At 41.1% G+C, this 20,294-nt stretch overlaps 1 protein-coding gene across 5 annotated transcripts in view; it reads right to left on the bottom strand.

Moving 5' to 3' along the window:
* The window catches only part of SMAD9 (SMAD family member 9), a 72,789-nt gene extending 54,556 nt beyond the window's left edge, over nt 1-18,233 (bottom strand). The window contains exons 1-2 of one of the 5 annotated variants that reach the window (XM_079137393.1): nt 17,474-17,898; nt 15,874-16,017 (exon numbers count right to left, since the gene is read on the bottom strand). The gene's annotated coding sequence lies outside the window, so the exon portion shown is untranslated. Of the gene's footprint in view, nt 1-15,873; nt 17,447-17,473; nt 17,899-17,950; nt 17,966-18,055 lie in introns of those variants that run through there. The other 4 variants (XM_079137396.1, XM_079137391.1, XM_079137395.1 and 1 more) reach the window with 4 other exon arrangements.
* Between the last annotated feature and the right edge of the window lie 2,061 nt (nt 18,234-20,294).

The following is a 20,294-nucleotide window of genomic DNA, read 5'->3' as shown; positions in this document are numbered from 1 at the left end:
AAAATATATCCATGCCTATCTGTTTGAAAACTGGCATTAACTGAAGAAATATGGGACATCTTGAGAGGAAATTCTAAGGTAAACATTTCCCTAAATAATAAAAAGGAATAATGCAGAACTTTGATAACTTGTTTTTTATAAAAATAAAACAGAAAAACTTCTATTTTGATACCTATTTACGAACTTAAACTACCACATGACTAGATAAAGGCCATTGCATTTACGTTTTAAGATATAATCACTCAATTCATCTACTTCTCAACTTATGGGGGGTTCTTTATCCAAAGTTCATTAGCCAGAATATTCCAAAGTATGGGAAATGTCCTACAGGCTAAGAGCATAGATTACCCTTAGTTAGGGTATGCAACAAAAAGGTTGTTTTTGAATCTACACAGAAAGAAGTTGAAAATTTGAACCGCCTCATATCTACTAAAAAAAGCTGAATTCTTTCTTAATAACTTGGGAGAAATCACCAAGCCCAAATGGGTTCACTGACAAAGTTTATCAAACATGTAGCAAAGAAATAATACGCAAATTTTTTTAGGTTATGGATAAAGGAACAATTCCAAATTCATTTTATGAGACCAGTATAACTCTGATACAAAAATCTGATAAGGGTATTATAAGAAAAAAGAAAACCTACACAAATATCACTCAGAAAGAAAGATGTAAATATCCTTAGCAAAATACTAACAAATCACATCCAGCAGTATAAAAAGGGTTAATGCATCATGACCAAGTGAGGTTTATCATGGAGATGCAAGGCTGCTAATGCATTTGAAGACAAGCGCATGTTTCACCATATCAATAGAATAAAGCAAAAATGTCACATTATCATCTTAAAAGATGCAGAGAAAACATTTCACAAAATTCAGTATCTATTCATGAGTTTTAAAAAACTGCTAACTTTCAGCAAACTAGAAATAGATGGAAATTTCCACAATGTGTACAAGGCAACTACAACAACCTATAGTGAAATACTACAAGTTTTCCATTAATACAGGAAACAAAACTGGTCCATCTGTCTATCCTAATGCCAACACTATACTCTTGATTATTGTGAATTTGTAGTAAGTTCTGAAACTAGAAAGCATGAGTCTTCTAACATTATTTTTTTTCAAGGTTAGGTTGTACTTTACTTTTTTATCTTTCCCCAGAAAGGCGAAACTTGGGAGATGGACCGTTGACCATTTTGACCCTCACATCTAGAATGGGGGACCCAGCACATAACAGGTGTTTAACATTTGTTGAATGAAATTCATGAGCTCCTAGAAGATGACTTCATCTCTAGCTGAGATGAGGGTGAGGGCTGGAGTTACAGGAAGTGTGGAAGAGAAAAACCACCGTTGAGCAATTCCTGCTGGAGAATCCAAGGGGCAGGAAGGAGGAGGAGCCTAAACCTCGACAGGTCAAGCAAGAAGCAGCCATTAGTCTGTGTACAACTCTGACTTTACTAATTCCATAGCACTACGACTAAAAATCTGTCATACTGAGTGAACACTGGATAAGGAAAAGTAGCATAAATAACAATAAATTGTTTTCCCTCAACTGAAAAATTAGCTTTCGCATCTTGTCTCGAGATTGTATATAAATAATTCCCTTTGACAAGTTAATAAAATTTCACAATCGTATCAGAAAATACACACTGCAATGCAAAAGTGCCACAGTGACCTTTGTAAAAACTTCTAAATGAAATCTTAAACAAACACTTTAATCACGTTTAGTCAAATTAAATAACTGGGCAGTGACATCAGCAAGTCTGAACGTTGTTGTTAATGGGATAGAAGCCGGTGAAGAAAATGCAGAGCTACAGGGAACATTTCATGCAGTTTAAGAAATTCAGTAGCAATTTTCTCTAATGCATATTATTCTGTTTCTTAACGTAAAATATTTAAAGTGTAAATAACTATGGAAATCTGGAAAGCACCATGACTGTTAATATAAATTATGTAAATTGCCACTGAATGATTGTATTTGTCTTACATAACAGCAAATACTACTGCTATGAGATTAAGCAATATATCGCCACTCTACAAATTAAGCCCATAGGGTCCCATCTGTTTCTAGGTTCCATTACAGTACAGCTACTATTGATTAATAAAGGAATTGTTAACCAGATGATGCCATTGTGCCTCTATTTAACTTTTTCAAAATCAATGATGCATCGTCCAAGCATGGCTGGGAGTCTTATGGCGGGAGCTAGCTGCACATCTCCTGGTCCTCTTGCCCCGATGAAGATATAAAACAGTGTATGAAGTGTATAAACCATCATTAAAATTGCAAAGCTCTGGGATTTCCAGGTGCTAACCACTCCACTCAAACCTCAAAGAAATGTACAACTGCACCAGGTAATCATCTCAGCTTTAATTATGGTCTGTCTGGGCATTTTATTCCTGGGACAGAGATGACAGCCTACAGAGATCTTTTTTTTTTTTTTTTTAAACTGGATCTTCAACTTAACAACCAATAAACCACAGGCAATTCGTTGCCTCACCTGCAAAACCCAGTTCAAGGGGCAACGCGTCTCTTCATCCTTCAAACCCAGCTCAGATAGCACAGGTCTCTGTGACGTCCTCAGATGGAATTATCTTCTCAGTAGTGCCTTGTACACATTTCGGTTTCTTTTTTTATTTCTTTCTTTTCTTTTCTTTTTTTTTTTTTTTTTTTTGCAGTGCTGGGGATTGAACCCAGGACCTCACACGTGCTAGGTGCTAGGCAAGTGACTGTCATTCATATCTGTATCTTCTACATAAACTGGGTTTTCAACAAATAATTATTATTCTTTAATGTCAAATGACTTTGACACTGAGGTTGGGTGCCTAGAATAGAATAGATGCTTGCATGTGTTAATTACTGGTAATTTCCTTTCTTCCCTCTGCTTGGGATTTCTCTCCTTATTCTTCTATCACCATTCTGCTAAGAGAACTCAGCTCAGGGTTTTGACACACTGGATCTCAGTTCTCAGTTGGGGAAAAGGGGTGTGATTTTGCACCCCAGATCACATTTGACAATGTCTGAATACAGACCTGGTTGTCACAAGTGAGGGAAGGAGGTGCCACCAAGCCAATGGAAGAAAGGAACTGCTGAACATCCCATGCCACAGAGAACAGAGCAAGCAGCAATTATCCAGCCCCAGCTGCCAAGAGTCCAGGCTGGAAAGGCTCCTGATTTTTCTGCCCTGTTCCTCCTCTTGTTCTGTTCTAATCCACTCTTCCGGAAAAAGTCTATTGACCCTATTCAAAACATCTGACGTTTATTTTGAATGTCTTTATTTTTTAGGAGTTTACAACTGAATTTCCAATAACACCAATCATATCAACATATCATAAGCAGAAATGGGACCAAGTTTTTAAAATTCTTATTTCTAACCTACCTGCTTTATGACTTTTTTTTTTTTTTTTAACTCATGGAAGTTTGAAATGGGGAGAACCCCAAGGGAAGAAAGCAAAGACACCAGAAGATGACAGCTAATTTTCCTTCAGTGATCACATTTCTTCAGCTACAAAGGCCAAATGGCTTTTGCAATTTCACTTGAAGAATAAGTGCTGAGCCAGTGAACGCTGGATACCACACTGGACTGTCATCTCTCATGCTGTCTGGAACCTTTTAATCTAACCGTGATTTTGTTTAAAATTAATATGACCAAAGATTAGTGGGCTTTAGAAACAGGAAAAAAAATGTTAATGTTTGACTTTTTACCTCACCAGATGTTATAAAATTCTGCAGAATAAATTACCTTCAATGAGGAAAGTTACATCATAAATTGGGGGATATGCAAAATTTCTTTAGAAATGTCCCATTAAAAACCACATTCCATGCAAATCACATATTGAATAAGAGATTACTATCAAGAACATCTGAAGAACTCCTGAAACAACAAAAGTGGGCAAAACACTTGAGCAGATGTTTCTTGAGCAGAGAAGATATATGAATGGCAAATAAGCACAAGGAAAAATGTTCATCATCAGTCACTAGGGAAATGCAAATCAAAACCACAAGGAGGTATCACTTCATACTCATTAGAATGGGTATTAGCAAAAACCAGAAAACAACCAGTGTTGGCAAGCATGTGCATGTTCCTGCAAATGAAAAGACTTAATAACACTGGAAAATAAGTTGCTACTTCCTCAAAAAACTAAATATAGAGTTACCATGTGACCCAACAATTACACTCATAGGGATTGAACTCAGGGGCACTCAACCACTGAGCCACATCCCCAGTCCTACTTTGTACTTCACTTAGAGACAGGGTCTCACTGAGTTGCTTAGTGCCTCACTTATTCTGAGCTGGTTTTGAACTTGTGATCCTCCTGCCTCAGCCTTCCGAGCTTGCTGGGATTATAGGCATGCGCCACCACACCCGGCCTCCAACAATGTTGATGGAAGCATTATACACAGTAGCCAGAAGATGGAAACAACCTTAATGTCTACTGACCAATGAATGAATAAACAAATTGTGTTTTATATGTACACTGGAATATTATGCAGTCACAAAAAGGAAAATTCAATACATGCTACAGTGTGAATTGTACCAACCTTGAAAACATTATGCTCAGTGAAATAAGCCGGACCATAAAGGCAAATAATGTATCATTTCACGTATATGAAATATTTAAAGACAGAAAATAGAATGGAGGTTACCAGGGGCTGCAAGGGTGGGAAGGAGAAATGGGAACTACTGTTAAATGGTACAAAGTTTTAGTTTGAGAAAATTAAAAAAAAAAAAATCTGAAAATAGGTAGCAGTGATTTTATTTTCCCAATACAAATCTGCAAAATGCCAACCAACAGTGGCACACACTTGTAATTCCAGTGACTCAGGAGGCTGAGGCCGGCCTGGGCAATTTAGTGAGAACCTGTCTCAAAATAAGAATGAATATAAAGGGGTCTGGGGATGTAGCTGAATGGTACAGTACCCTGAATTAAATTCCTAGTACCACACACAAAAAAAATTAAATGCACATAATGTTATTGAATTGTGCATTTATAAATGTTTAAAATGGTAAGTTTAATGTATATTTTATCATAATAAAGAAAGATTCTATTCCAAATGTTATAATATGCTTCATCACTCTTCAAGGGCTTTACAAATGAAATCTCCTTTTGACAAAATCAGGAGTTTTTTGATAAACTTGAATTTTCTAAAGGAAAAAAATGCACCTTGGTTCATGAAGTCAGAATCTCTGTAAAGTAAATGCTGAGAGATCTTCACATCCCCCAGGCCCAATTCTACAAGTGACCCTTCTTCCAAAAGCCTGCACTCTCGAAGGCCAGCACAGTCTGTGAGGTCTCCGGTGCTCCGCCTGCCTTTCAGGTCTCTCCTTGCACTAAATGCCAATTCATGTAAACATATCAATTTTCTATGATGGTGGCAGTTTGGGGGCAGGGGGAAGTGCTGTTTTAAAAATAACATTTGCTTCAACACTGAGAAAACAGAAAAAGTATGCAATGATCTCCACAGAGATTGTTTTTCAGAGGAGATCTATTTTCTATCTCAGAGCTGACCAACAATGATTTTACAGGCCATTAATCAATATTATTCCACTTTCTTTTCTCAGAATCAGCTAATCTTATAATGCAAACTATAAACCTCCTCCCGTCAAAACAAAATTAAATTCAACAAACAGTCCTAAGTTCAACAACTATGAGTCATCTGAAAGAAAGCAGAAATATAAATTTCTTTTTGTGTACTAACACATATTAAAAATTGTGTTTAAACTTACTAATGCACCAGAATCTTCATGACTTCAAATAACCTGAAGTTCAATCATTCATAAAATTGACTTTATGATCCCTCTTAGAATAGGAATATAAGATAACATACTGCATGAACATATCATTGGGTAAACCAGATTTAACTACACTACTTAACATGAGAATATTTGGAGCTCATTTCAAACATTTATTTTTATCATGACTCAGGGATTTGGCTACATTGTGGTCCAGATGAAGTGACCTAAGGATCGTTTGACTCACGTCTAATGAGAGGTCACAAAATACTCAATAGGAATAAGAAAAACAAAGTGAAAGTAAATAAGAAATAAATTTAATTGGGTTTGGGGGAAAAGCCAATAAAGCATACATACATAATCTTACTTTGAAATTAGAAACTACAACAACTTGATTTCTTATGTTAATACCGCATTTTACCTAAAACCAAAGGCCCTCACTAAAGTGGTTTATCTGGCCCAATGATGATGGTTACACCAGTCACCACTGTGCTATGAAAGGTAAGCTGGTGTCTTTGGAACTTGCACTTAGTAAGTCATTTAGGAATAAATCACTTCATTCCTGCGGTACAGTTTTCTGGACAACTGCTATAGTTTGATTTTTTCAGCCAGTTCACTGATGTTGATTCGACATCAATTAAATTTCCATGGAAATTTAAAATTATTATTTTATTTGCTGCTGCTGCTGTTGTTATTATTATTATTATTATTATTATTATTATTATTTTGTGTGTATGGTGTTAGGGCTGTAACTCAGGGCCTTGCTCATGTTAGTCAAGAGCTCAACCACTGAACTACATTCCCAGCCCTAAAATTATTATTTTCTAATTAAAGAGACAAAGGGGAATGAAGGGACCGGAGAGAGGATGGGAACTGGAAAGACAGTAGAATAAAATCGGACATGACTTTCCTATGTTCGTATATAAATACGTGACCAGGGTAACTCCACATCACGTACAATCACAAGGATGGGAAGTTATACTCCATGTATGTATGATATGCCAAAATATATTCTACTGTCATAACAAAAAGAACAAATAAAAAAAATTTTAAAAAGACAAAAAAAAAACCCAGAGACTAAGTTTTTGTTATGGCTTGCAACCACTTCTTTTGGAAACAAAATGACTCTTTCATTCCTGTTTGCTATTTTATTCATGCCAACATACAGTGAAAGCAAAGTAGAATAGGCATAAAAGCAGCAAGGAAGAAATCTAAAGGACATGCTTAATAGTTTGGGTCACTTTCTTTTTTTTTAGTTGGAGGTGGACACAAGACCTTTATTTTTTATTTTTATGCGGTGCTGAGGATTGACCCCAGGGCCTCACACATGCTAGGCCAGCGCTCTACCACTGAGCCACAACCCCAGTCCCTGTGTCACTTTTAAGGCAGAATTAGAATGCTGAATTTTTTTTTCAGGTAGTATTTTTAATATTAATAACATAATTGAACATTGTAATGCTAAGCAATTTACAAGATAATGCCCACGTTACCTTGTGGAGATTATGGCTTAAGTTTCCAGCATTCTAACCTATATCTTTTCTGGTATATGTTTGGAAATACTGAACACCACCCCGTAAGTGTGGTATTTTATTATTCAAGTTTGAAACAGGCCACGATTGAGTGCTTCCATGAACAAGAGGCAACAGGAGGTAATACATAAAACACAGGATTTAGAGAAAGAAGACTGAGTCTGCATGCTGGCTCCCTTACTACTGTGATCTTCAAGTAAAGAATTACTTTGATGTTGCTTTCTCCTCTGTAAAATGGAAACAATAATCTGGACCTTTGGTACAGAGGTGCTGAGAGGGATGTGTGAGAAAGCAGTTTAAAACTATAAACTATTGCAATATTATTTTTTTAAATATTTTTTAGATGTCAATAGACCTTTATTTTATTCATTTATTTATATGTGGTGCTGAGAATCAAACCCAGTGCTTCACACATGCCAGGCGAGCATTCTATCACTGAGCCACAACCCCAGCCCCGCAATATTATTTTTTATTACTAATGGATAGTTATACTTTGGTTTATTCCTCCTGAATGCCTCATTGTAGGAGTAACAACATGCACCCCAAATGAAAAAACAATCTCAAAAACAGATTAAAGAGTAAAAGGGGGAAAAAAGATAAATACTCCTATAGCTATTACAATTATTTTAGACTCAGTTTAAATGAGTGTATTTATATAATTTCCAAACTTACTGCAATTTTGAGCATCAGACTGGGAGAAGGAGATTGAGTCGGTCAGATTTCCACTGCTGAAACACAGTACCTGAGAAAAGCATCTTAAAGGAGGAAATGGTTATTTTAGCAGACAGTTTTGGAGATTTCCGTCTATGGTCATCTGGCTCCAAGTCTTTTAGGCCTGTGATGAGGCAGAGCATCATGGTGAAGAGGGTGTGGTGAAGGAAAGCTGCTCACCTCATGGCAGCTGCGAAGGTAGGATGGGGAGCTGGGCTGGGGGGACACCCTTTCAGAGCCACACCTCCAGGACCCACTTCCTCCAACTAGGCCCCACCTCCTACGATTTCGCCATCTCCTAATAACACTATCAAATGATGAATCTGTCAGTGGTTAATCCACTGATGGAGTCAGAGTACTCATGACCCAATCACCTTCCCACGGGTCCTACCTCTGAACACAGGTGCACGGGGGACCAAACTTTCAATGCATGAGCTTTCAGGGGACATTCCAGCTTCGAACTGGAACAGTGAAGCTCCGGCCAGGTACAAGGATGGCAAAGTGACATCAAAGCCAGAAGCTTGACCACTCAACCACTTAATCAAAATAGAAACATGAAACCACCCTTGGTATCCACCATGTGCAAATTATACTGCTTTCTTTTCCTCAATCCTATATTCAATAGGTCACCAAATCATGAGGATGGGCTGGCTATGTTTGGCTTAGACATGTCCCACCCCAGACTCTAGTGAACCTGTTCCACCTCAGGCAACTGCCTTCTCCTGCACCTGCCCTCGACAGCCATCTCCCACAAAGCATCCACCTGTTTGGGCCCCTTCAATCCAAGCCCAAAGAGGATCCCACCACACTCTTGCAAGACACCTTACTGCGACCTGCAGCAGAATGGGACAGTCACTATTCCTGTGGGTTGAGATTAGAAGTGCCATATGGGTGCTTTACAATGTTTCCCAAAACTTCTGCAAGTATATATTTATATATTTCACATTTACAAAGCAAACACCATGGGGTGGGGTGTGCACCCATGATTGTAACATGGATTTCAGGCAAAGCTCTCCAAAGTCTAGCCTCTCCAGGCTACACTGCTCCTCATCTCCCTGGATCCCTTGACGAGCACCCGCTCCTCCTGAAGCCAGGGCTTCTGTGCAGCTATATGCTGCTCCTCCCTCAGAACAGAGCTGGAAGCCAACTTCCTGGAAACCTTCTCTGGTGGCCCCAGGCAGTGGTGGCCATGGCTGTCCTCTGCCCTGGCTTCCGTAGCACCAAGCATACACCTTTATAATTGAGCTTGTCACATCTGACTCCTTGTATGTGATATGCTGTCCCCAAAGATGCTGAGCTTCTTTTAAAGTCCACAGGCCATGCCATATCATGATCCATACCACCTGGTCTGGCAGGCAGAAGGCCAGTATTAAATGTTGAGCAAATGAAGGTGAAATCCAGTTTTATCAATAACATTAAGCTATCTGTGATCAATCTAGCTTCGGCACTACTTTGTTAATGTGATACTTTTAGGTAGCTAGTCGGCCATGGAATGGGTGAGCAGGGGAGGGCAACTGAAAACCACAGGGAGCCTCATCTGGCAGGCTTGGTATGTCAAAACATCCCCCAGGCATAATTACATCCCCTTAATAAGAACTGTGTCAAGATCATGTCACACCTGACCAGGTGGCCTAGACCCTCCCTTATCACCTAAACTCGCACAACTTCCATCACCCTGGCAACTAAAACATCAAGACCCTCACAAAGAAAGCTTGTGGAGGGCCACTTACAGGGCAGTAAACTCCATTAAGGGGGCAGCAAATTGAGGCAAAAACAGGGATTCGGTTTTCTTAAATTCCAGCTATGTGAGCACCACACCATCCTCTCAGACAGTTAGCATAGTCCCTATGCTGTCAGTCAAAAGCCAAGAGGTGGATCTAGATGAGTCTCTGGAAACTTCCCTAGGACCCCCAATGAAATTGGAAGGCAGGAGAGGCATGCCAGCCTTCTTTTCTCTGAGAGGACCCATTCACCCCTCGAGAGTGACCCCTTTTCCACTTTCCTATCCTTTCCAATAAACTCATGCCTATTACTTTGAGTGAGGTCTGAAATCCACCTGGCATAATCACAAGAACTGGGGAGAAGAAGGGGCCTCTGAGGCTGCCTCAGTTTTGTGGCAGGCTTCTGCCCTGTAAAAATACAATAAATTTCTTTGAAAAGCAGAATTAGATAATGCACTCCCTACTTCCTGGGCATTTAATAGTTTCTCTGCTTAAAGTGATCTTACGGAGAACACCAACTTGAGCATGAATACCTGCAAAGTGTTAAGTGGCTATAAATAACATCCTAAATGTTTTAAAAGAATGGCATGTGGGCAGTTTTAAAAGTTTTATTAATGTGTGTATTGAGGGCAGTTGAGTTTCCTGGCAAAAAGCTGCCTGAGGGGTGGATTTACAAGCCCACAGAGAAGCCTCACTAATAAGCTGTTAGAGATTGCTTTCTTGGAGCAGTTCAGATTTTTAAGTGTGATAGACACCCATGCAGCAGAGGCAATGGAGTGTCAAGGCCCAGTGCACCTGCTTTGCTAGGTGTTAGACATTAAAACGAAGTATGCATACCACTGCAGTTTGTCTTCCCTCTCTCCTGGTTATCCCTTTGATCACATCATTCTCCTATTCAAACCCTTCAAAAGTTCTCTTCTGGCTACAGGTTAAAGCTGAATAGTTCTTCTTTGTTTACAGATTAAATTCCAAATTTAGCAGAGTGCAGTGGCACACACCTGTAGTCCCAGTGGCTCTGGAGGCTGAGGCAGGAGGATCGCGCGTTCAAAGCCAGCCTCAGCAACTGAGCGAGGTACTAAGTAACTCAGTGAGACCCTGTCTCTAAATAAAATTCATAAAAGGGCTGGGGATGTGGCTCGGTGGTTAAGTGTCCTTGAGTTTAATCCCTGATACACCCCCCCCAAAATTCAAATTTAATCTCCCCTTCCACCTTACCCTACAAAACCCCAACCTATTTAGGGAAGAGAAAGGAAGGTGGTGGATCAAGGACATTAATATGGTAGAGGCTGAGTAATTCAAGATAAGATAGGGTCCTTTCCCTCCATGATTTACAGTGTAGAGGAGGAACCAGAAATTGAAACACATGATTAGCACAGAGGTAAAAGGTGCGCCATTATAACTGTAATTAGAAGAGCTCCCAGTCAGCTGAAAGAGTCCCTGGTTCCCCAGAAGGGGCTCAAACTCATGTCAGACCAGTAGAGGGGCGCGAGGAAAAAGAGAGGAGGGACTTCCTGAGAGACAGGCCCACAGCCTAGTCCTATGCACAGTGTCCTGACAGTCTCACAAAAACCTACAGTAAGAATCTCTGCCGCTCTTATGCCTTTTATTTTGCCTCTATTTATATTCCCAAACCTCAAATGAGATCATTTTTATTATCCTTGTCAAAAGTGACTTGAAATTCACACAGAGTGAAAATGGAATTCTAACCAGAAAAACAAAGAGAAATATACCCAGATATGATAATGGAGGAAGGCATTCTGATGTCTGCTTTCCTGATCTCCCTCACTCTCCCTAACTAGGTTATGAAATCCTGGAGACCAGGATTTTATTTTTGTTTTGTTACTTTATTTTGTGGATGCAGTTCCCCAAGACCTGGTTTGTACACAATTTAGATACAACAGGCAGAGTGTAAATAAAGGTTGAACGAATAGCCTACAAGGTTCCACAAATGTACGAGTCCCACGTTCTAAAGCAATTTTTTACATCCGCAACATCCTAATATTTTAAGACCCTGAAATAAAATTAACACAATATTTTGGGGGAAAAAAACACAAAAATTTGTATTTAGAATATCTTGCAATAAATTTAGGTAGAATGACAGCAGAAAGAAAGAAGGCGCCACTCCTCTGAAATACTGTCCAGGCACCAACTTGTCATTGTTTGCAAACAGCCAACACCTAATGACTGCTTTGCACAAACACATCATTAGTCAGTGAGCTGTAAGCGAAGCATTTCTGTACACCAGGTTGTTGTATTTAGCAAACATCTGATACAACCGTTCCTGAAAATGAAATTCTACCACCACTAGAAAACAAGGAAAGAATGATAAAAATGAATCAAGACAAAGAAAACCTCATGAGACCTAAGGCCTTTTTAACCTAACACATTTTCTTACTTTCCACATTCCTGAGCACTATTTTTGGCTTTAATGGTCACTCATATCATTAACAAGAATCACTCCTACTGCTAATCAATGGTGGTTTCACTTTATGAAGAAGCTGTACTCTTATTTTTGGGTATTACTTGGAAATCAGGATTCACTTTCCCACAGACTCAATGTTCTGAGTGCTGATGGACTTTCCTGGTGAGATTACGAAGACTCTCCCCCCTCCTAAAGCAGGTGGCCTTGAATACTTCTAACAGCAGGCCAAATGTGATGCCCACCCTTGGCATCTGCCCACCTGCTTCCTACCACACTCTCCCCTCACTCCTGAGCGCCTCACACCTTCACAAGTGTGCCAACGCCAAAGTTTTTAAATTACCTACTCTTCCCCATCCCGTCAAACTCCAACTCTCTCCTATGCGATTCTCAGCAAACAAGAAAAGCAAAATAAATTCATGGATTTATTATGAAGTATAAGTAATGGGAGACATCAAATATGCTATCACATGGATGAAGACAGATAGAATCTTCTAATCCTTTTCTGGGTTATCATTATTTTCTGAAATGTGATTACTGCCAAGTCATTTAGATATAAAACTTCAGAACACAACTGCTCACACTTCCAAACAACTCTCCTTAAAAAACATACCTGCAAATCTGCTCCACACCTTCCACAGCCCACAAGGACTTAGGGCAGAATACTTCAAAGACTACATTAACCTTTTCACAGTTACTGCATTTTTGTCAAAACAAATTCAAATGTACGCATGCACACACTAAGCAAAGATGGGCTTCTGAACAATTTAACAGATTTAAAGTGAAAAACATTAGGCTGCAGGGAAGAAGATAGTTGATGAATGAAAGCAGGGTTTAGAAGGAGAAAGGTCCAGGTTATCTAGCGATGGGCTCCTGGGATCAGTGAGTTTAGGCTCCGATCTCTGGAGTGTTCCCACTTCCCTGCTTCCAAGCCTTCTCAACTTAGAATCCTAGATGTCACAGACGTAGCTGAGTGACACCCAATAGCATATGTATACTTTCCAGATTCCTTTGTCCAGTGGTAGAAAACTGGGAACTGGAGTGCTGGGGTAAATGGTCATTTCTGGCAATTTCTGCCTTTGAAAATCAAAGACTGCTTTTCACTACCGCAGCCCTAAACCTTTCCATGGTGAAGGGATGCACATTACCTATTTATAGTCTCCCTCAAACTTAAACTTCAGAAAGAAGAAAAAGGAAGTGGTCAGATATTAAATATTAAATTTCCCCAAGGGGAAGGTCATGTAAAGATAATCCTTATCAGTGACGTCAGCTAATGAGAACACCAGGGGGGGAGGGGGAGGGGGAGAAAGGGAGTAGGGGGAAGAGAGAGAGAGAAAAGAGAATAGGATTTGATATTTGGTATTTTTAAACAGAAACTGAAATGGCCTTGACAGGAAAATCAGAACCATGTAGGTCTCCTTTATATTTATTTTATGGGTTCAATCTTTTTTCTTTCAATTAAACATAGGCTGCGGAATGAGGGCAAAGAACCCTAACTTTTCAGTGCTTATGCCTTCTAAAGAGCTACGGGCCTGTGCTTACAGATTCATAAGCCATTTCTTAACATTCGTGCATTTCATTTTAAGTCAAATAGAATTTGAATTGTATAATGTATTCTCCTGGATTCTTGGAAAACAGGTTTCAAGTTGATTAGAGCTTCCCAATTAAAACTGTACAATCACAGATTATCCAGGCATGATACTCACATACAGATTCTATTTTTTACATTACTGCATATTAATTCTATTAATACTGAATCAATGAGCAGAACACGATGGGTTTTCAGATGGCATTTAGTATGGTGTGGTAATGTAATAAGCAAGGGAGATGGGAGACTCTGTTCTCTAACAAAGCCGATAAGACCCTTCATACATTCAACCTGTACAAAGCATAAGCTCATCTCAGGGGCAGTCTGCTTTCTTCTTGTGAGGGGAGTTTGAAACCCATACACTAAAACAGTATCAATTTTTATGTGGGGGTGGAGGGAGTCAGCATATCGTGTTAGCAATTTTGTATGGAATCACATTACAGTTTCATTGTGGTAACCATATCACATTAAAATCTGGTTTTTTTTTTCTAAATGGCTTCCATTGTGTATTTAGAGAATCTGATATGGAAAATTGCTAATGCAATAAGGGTATCATAGAAGCTTTCCTGACCATAATGCTCAGCCACAGTATTCCAGAGGAGGCCCAACTAGATGGGGAATTCCAGGTTTTTTTCTCACAGTCTCTTGACAAGTCCTCAGCTCCAGTTCAACACTGGCTTCTTGAAAGATGGACCTTTAAGACCTATTCTATGGGTGAAATGCTTTTACAGATTTTATTTCAGAAGGGACCAGAGGTTCAGTGAAAAGGTTTGTCATTTAACTACAATTTGTTGACTGATTACTAAATAGGGCTCTGTAGTCAGCATTAAGGGAATGAAAAAGACAGATGAAACACAGTCCACTTCTGCATGGATTTAGTAAGGATCATCTCAGGGGAAGAAACGAATTAGTATAGAGTAACTTAATTCAAGAAGTGACACAAGTGGAAAATGCGAAGAGCCATAGAAGTTGGAAGGAGGACACACCTCGCACAAGAGTCATCACAGAAGGCAGCACCTGAGCAGAGCATACAGGCCAAGGAAGTTGCTGCTAAATCTGAGGATCTGGTGGAAGGTGAGGAAGCCTGGGAGGGCATCCTAGGCCTTTGTGTGAGTAAAGTTACAGAGAAAAGAAAAGTCAGGGTGTGTATGGGAAACTATAATTAACTCTTTTAACCGCAGTATAAAATATGGAAGAACTGGGAAGGAGAGCCCAGAAAAGTGGTTTAGGGTCAGTATGAGGCTAACACCTAAAAAGACCAGTGAATGAGACAGATGAGGGTGACAGTGGAATTCAGCATGGTTTTGGGGTGAGAAGTATTAGGATGAAGACCACTAAGAAAAGCATTGGTTTCCTGGGTATGATGACTTCCAATGCAAACAAATACCTTGAAATCTTAATAACTTCAGTTGGCACAAGTTTCTTAAAAGACATAATTTACAGGTATTAAAAGGTTAGTTTACTGCCAGGGAATTATTTGTTTACTTTTTGCTATGTCATTACTCTTCACATGGTCAGCTGACAGTATAACACAAAACTGCACTGAAATGTTCGTATTACTATAACAGTACTTACCAATTTATTGTTCATTTTTTTCCTTTACAAAAACTTTTCAACTCACTAGCAACAGTAACCAAGGAAATATAAATCCAAGAGGCTTGAATTACAATAACTTGAGGAGATTCATGTTTTCACCATACTGCTATATTTATTGTTTTACTCAAGACACTTCTCTGTTTCTGAATTTCGCTCTACTTGTTCAAAACAATAAGCAGAAAGTCTGCACTAAGCTTCAATGAAACTTTAAAATTTAATGTAATATACAAAATAAAACCGCAGTTATTTGTCATAACCTTTACCTACCCTTATATCAGAGAATATCCTCTAGAGAACAATCTATGACACATTAAAGTGGAAAACACTGAAACTACTACTTTATTACTGAGTAAATGTCAGATATAAACTGATCTGTTGCCTTCACACTGTAGTGACCACTTACTAAACACCATCCCTCCAACTTAGCAAAGCATATTGTACTCTTTAATCAGAATTAAACTATTTGCAAAATTAAAATTGACTCTTTTTATTCTTATGAAAGACTTTCTTGATAATTTTCTCCTCCAACTGACCACAAGATTGGAAAGAATAAACAAATTTACCATTTATTTATAACTTACAGATATCCCTATCAATGTTTCATTAAAAATGATCCAAAACTTTCTTATGCCACGTCTTTGTCCATCAGAGATGCAGTAGTTGACATCTATGGATATTTTCTGATTACTCATTATTTGGGGATATACAAGTAAGAGAAAGAGATCCTAAAAGGAAAAAGTCCAAATAGCTTATGTTGGCTTTAAAAGACTGATGTCAAAGATGTGAGAATTAAAAGTAGTTAGTGGGTTAACCTAAATTTTATCTTTGATTTTTAGTAAACACTGTACTGATAAAAACAAGTTTGCACAGATCAAGAACATGTTGGCATTCTCTTAAGCATAGCTTGAAACCACAGAGTTCCAGCATAAAACAACTCTGACAAAGATAGCCAGTCAAGCATAAAAATGGGACTTGGTTGTGTCAGAATACATGGAGGCCTGAAGGCTGTCTCCTGGACAGTCCTCCTGCCCTCAATGAAGGTGATTATGGCCACTAAAAGTTATTTTTCTGATCTATTATTTAAAACTTGTCATATTTAAAACGTTCCTTATTTACAAATGACCACATGGGTTTCTTATCTGCAGTGTCCTTGGATAACCACAAACTTGAAACAGCTCCCAAATGGTGTTCATGGTTTCCTACAAGCAAAGGGAAACTCATTTATTCCATCTTTGTCTATTTGGAGTGGAGAACGTGTTTGGGTTTTATTTTTACTTCCTTTTTAAATATAGATCACTAGTTTTTAAATGTAAACATCCAATGGCATTCCCTCACACTGACAGGCATTCTAGGGCTGAAGGCAGTCTGGAGTACTCACATTTCACGGTCCCAGACGATGCTGTGAATATTCCACTAAGCTGCTGCCTAGGAGGTATCATTATTAAATGTCTTTATGACTTTACAGCTATCCTCCATTATCCTTGCTAAACCACATTTCCAAAAGATCATCCGAGACATTCAGCTAGCCACTGAAATGGATTTGTAAACTGGATCCATGGAAAGCAATCCACAGTGTCTGTGGGTGTGTATCCCACTGAATTACTGGGTAAAGAACTTACATACAATTTTGTTCCAAAACTAGTTCTCCATCATTTGTAGGTTATTTCTCAGGAGTACCAATTCCAGCCCAGAAATAAGCCAACAGAGTATTTCCAAACTATCATTTCGAATTTCCACAGTCAAGGGTGGGAGGAGGAAGGAACAGGAACAAGACTTGTCAGCGATTAACCATCCATAAAAATGTTTCCCCCGCGCTTCTCCTTCGGATCACAAAGCTGGCGTCAGTCAGTCTCCTGTATCTGTCCCCCACCTCGCCCCCCTCCCCTCTGCGGAGGGCTGGCACCGAATGGCAGGAGTAGGAAAAGACAAACATCCCAGCTCCGAACACAAGCCAAACGTTAGCCCAGCGACACTTGAACAGCATTCCTAACTTTTTCCCGTCACTTCGCGTGCCTCAAAGGTAAGCAGAGTGAAAAACAAAAACAAAAACAAGTATAAAATCGAAGGCCAGCGAGGCCAAGGGGTCTCTGCAAGTTTTAAAATTCTCCCCAAAGAGCCACAACCTAACCTACCCTACAGACACACACACCCGCGCGCGCACACACACACACACGCACACACCCATTTATCTACGGTCCCAGCTCTCCAGCCACAGCAAACGTTACTCAGCTCTAGTCCGGGCTCCAGGGCGTCTGATCTCCGGGCGCGGCCCCAGCGCACAGCTCCGGCCGGGGCGCGCGGCCAGGACGCATCCCTGCTTACGCCCTAGGCCACCGCCCCGCCCGGCCGCCGCCCCAGCCGCGGGACAGGCATCCTCTGACAGGTCCCAGGTGCTGCCAGCGCCTGGGTGGTGGCAGGCGCGAAGAACGCGCGCGTCTCCAGGGCGTCCGCGAGGGTCGCGGCCAAGTCCTGCGAGCAGTCCCCCTCTCACCCCTCGCCCATCACAGCTCCCCACGCAGACGGGCTCCCCCGAGCAATACGGGGATGAAGAGTACAAAGGGCTCGCCACACACCCAAGGACCTCAAAGGCTTGCCTGGCGCGAGAAAAACTGCTACACACACACACACACAGCGCGCCGCCGAGGAGGTATCTCTTACCTGTCCCCACGAAGCCACTCATCCCGCCCCCCACCCTAGATCTGGCTGTCCCCCGCCCCCTGCAGTGGGTCCCCTAGCCGCCCGCTTCGAGCGCCGCGCACTCACTGCCTGGCTGCGCGCGCCCAGAGGCTGCAGAGCCCGGCGGCGGCGACCGCGGCGGCGGCGGCGGGGACCGAGACAGCGGCTGCAGCGGCGGCGGCGGCGGCGGCCCCAGCCGGCGTCAGTCAGACTGGAGCCGCGAAGCCTCATCGCCCGTATTAGTGCGCGGACCTGGAAAGCGGCCAGGGAGCCCTGCTCGCGGGCCCGCCCCGCCCGCCGCCGCGCGCGCGCTGGCCGCTCGGGGAGCAGGCGAGGAGGGGGCCGCGCGGCCGCGGGCCAGAGCCGGGGGTGCGGCCGGCCCCACAGCCACGTGCGCGGAAACTGGCGGCGGGGGCCACCCGCGAGCCGCGGGTGGCGCGGTGGCCCCAGCCCTGAGCGAACTCTCCGTGTTCCAGCAACCCCAAGCTCGTCCCCTGCCTGCGATCACCCTGCTGGGGGCGGCTCCAGCCAGCGCGGTCGCCCCACTCTCTTTCCCCTAGCACCCCTAAGACTTCTCGCCTCCACCTGGAGCTTGAGGCCGCCACGGAGGTTAGCAGAAGGAGAATACAGAACCACCAACGAATCAGTCTGAAAACCCTCTTGAGCCGCTGTTTCTGGGACCTGATTGGGTGCTGTCATTTGCTATTTGTTCCTTATTTGTTTTTCAAGTTAAAGGGGGTCCCTACACCCATCAAAAGTGCCAGAGCAACTGGCTTGCCCTGGCCCAGGCACAAGTAAATCTAATCACTCTGAGTGGTGAGTAGTGGTTCAAACTAGTCAGATAATTATGTGGATTGTAATTCCTTACGCAAGCATATAATATATAATATTGTCTAATCTAATAAATATACAGCCTTGTGGGTACACAGCAATGTTAATGTGTAACCTTCTTGCCTCATGGCCTGGCTGCCCCTAGATAGCCTGCCTCTTGAGGTCTCTGTGGACTCCCAGAACTCACTCCAAAATGCCACTTGGAAAATGCCACCAATGTACTGATGACCTTTGATTCCCCGTTGGCCCTTAACTCTTCACAGAAATGGCATTTGGTGCAGAGGCAAATGTAGAATAAAGCCTCAGCTCAGCTCCATCCTGTGAATGCAAAAACCAGCTCTCCAGGAGGCTCTGAACCTCTGAGGTGTAAATGGCAAGGCTTTGAGTTTACTTTTTCTAATTATAAAAGCTCTGAACTTTTTGGCAGATGCAAATTTTTACTTTATCATACTGTTGTAGTTGAACAGTGACCTTATTTAAAACACATTGACGTGAAACCCTAAATATCATGCTTTAACCTCAAATTTAAATCATATTTCTACACCTGGCCCATGTACCTAGGCTCCAGGAAACATGTATCTTAAGGCTTGTGGCAAATAGGCACTTTATTGGGAATAAAGTTTATTGGAAATAAACTAATTCGGTACTCAGAATTGGTACCTTGTGGCTCAGGGTTTTTTCCTTTTTTTTTTTTTTTTTTTTTTTTTTTTTTTTTTTTTTTTTAATGTCCAACAGTAAAGGAGTTACTTTTCTTTTTTTTTTTTTTTTTTTATTGTAAACAAATGGGATACATGTTGTTTCTCTGTTTGTACATGGCGTAAAGGCATACCATTTGTGTAATCATAAATTTACATAGAGCAATGTTGTTTGATTCATTCTGTTATTTTTTCCCTTCCCCCCACCCCTCCCACCCCTCTTTACCCTCTATACAGTAGTTCCTCCATACTTGCCCCCCTCCCTAACCCTAACTCTAACCCTTCCCTCCCCCCCATTATGTGTCATCCTCCACTTATTAGCGATATCATTCGTCCTTTGGCTTTTTGAGATTGGCTTATCTCACTTAGCATGATATTCTCCAATTTCATCCATTTGCCTGCAAATGTCATAATTTTATCATTCTTTATGGCTGAGTAATATTCCATAGTATATATATACCACAGTTTCTTTATCCACTCATCAATTGAAGGGCATCTAGGTTGGTTCCACAGTCTGGCTATTGTGAATTGAGCAGCTATGAACATTGATGTGGCTGTATTTCTGTAGTATGCAGATTTTAAGTCCTTTGGGTATAGGCCAAGGAGTGGGATAGCTGGGTCAAATGGTGGTTCCATTCCAAGTTTTCTAAGGAATCTCCACACTGCTTTCCATAGTGGCTGCACTAATTTGCAGCCCCACCAGCAGTGTATGAGTGTACCTTTCTCCCCACATCCTCGCCAACACCTGTTGTTGCTCGTATTCTTGATAATCGCCATTCTAATTGGGGTGAGATGGAATC

This window comes from Sciurus vulgaris, assembly GCF_902686455.1.
Source record: "Sciurus vulgaris genome assembly, chromosome: 4".
Taxonomy (NCBI): domain Eukaryota; kingdom Metazoa; phylum Chordata; class Mammalia; order Rodentia; family Sciuridae; genus Sciurus; species Sciurus vulgaris.
This window is presented reverse-complemented; position numbering and strand designations above follow the sequence as displayed.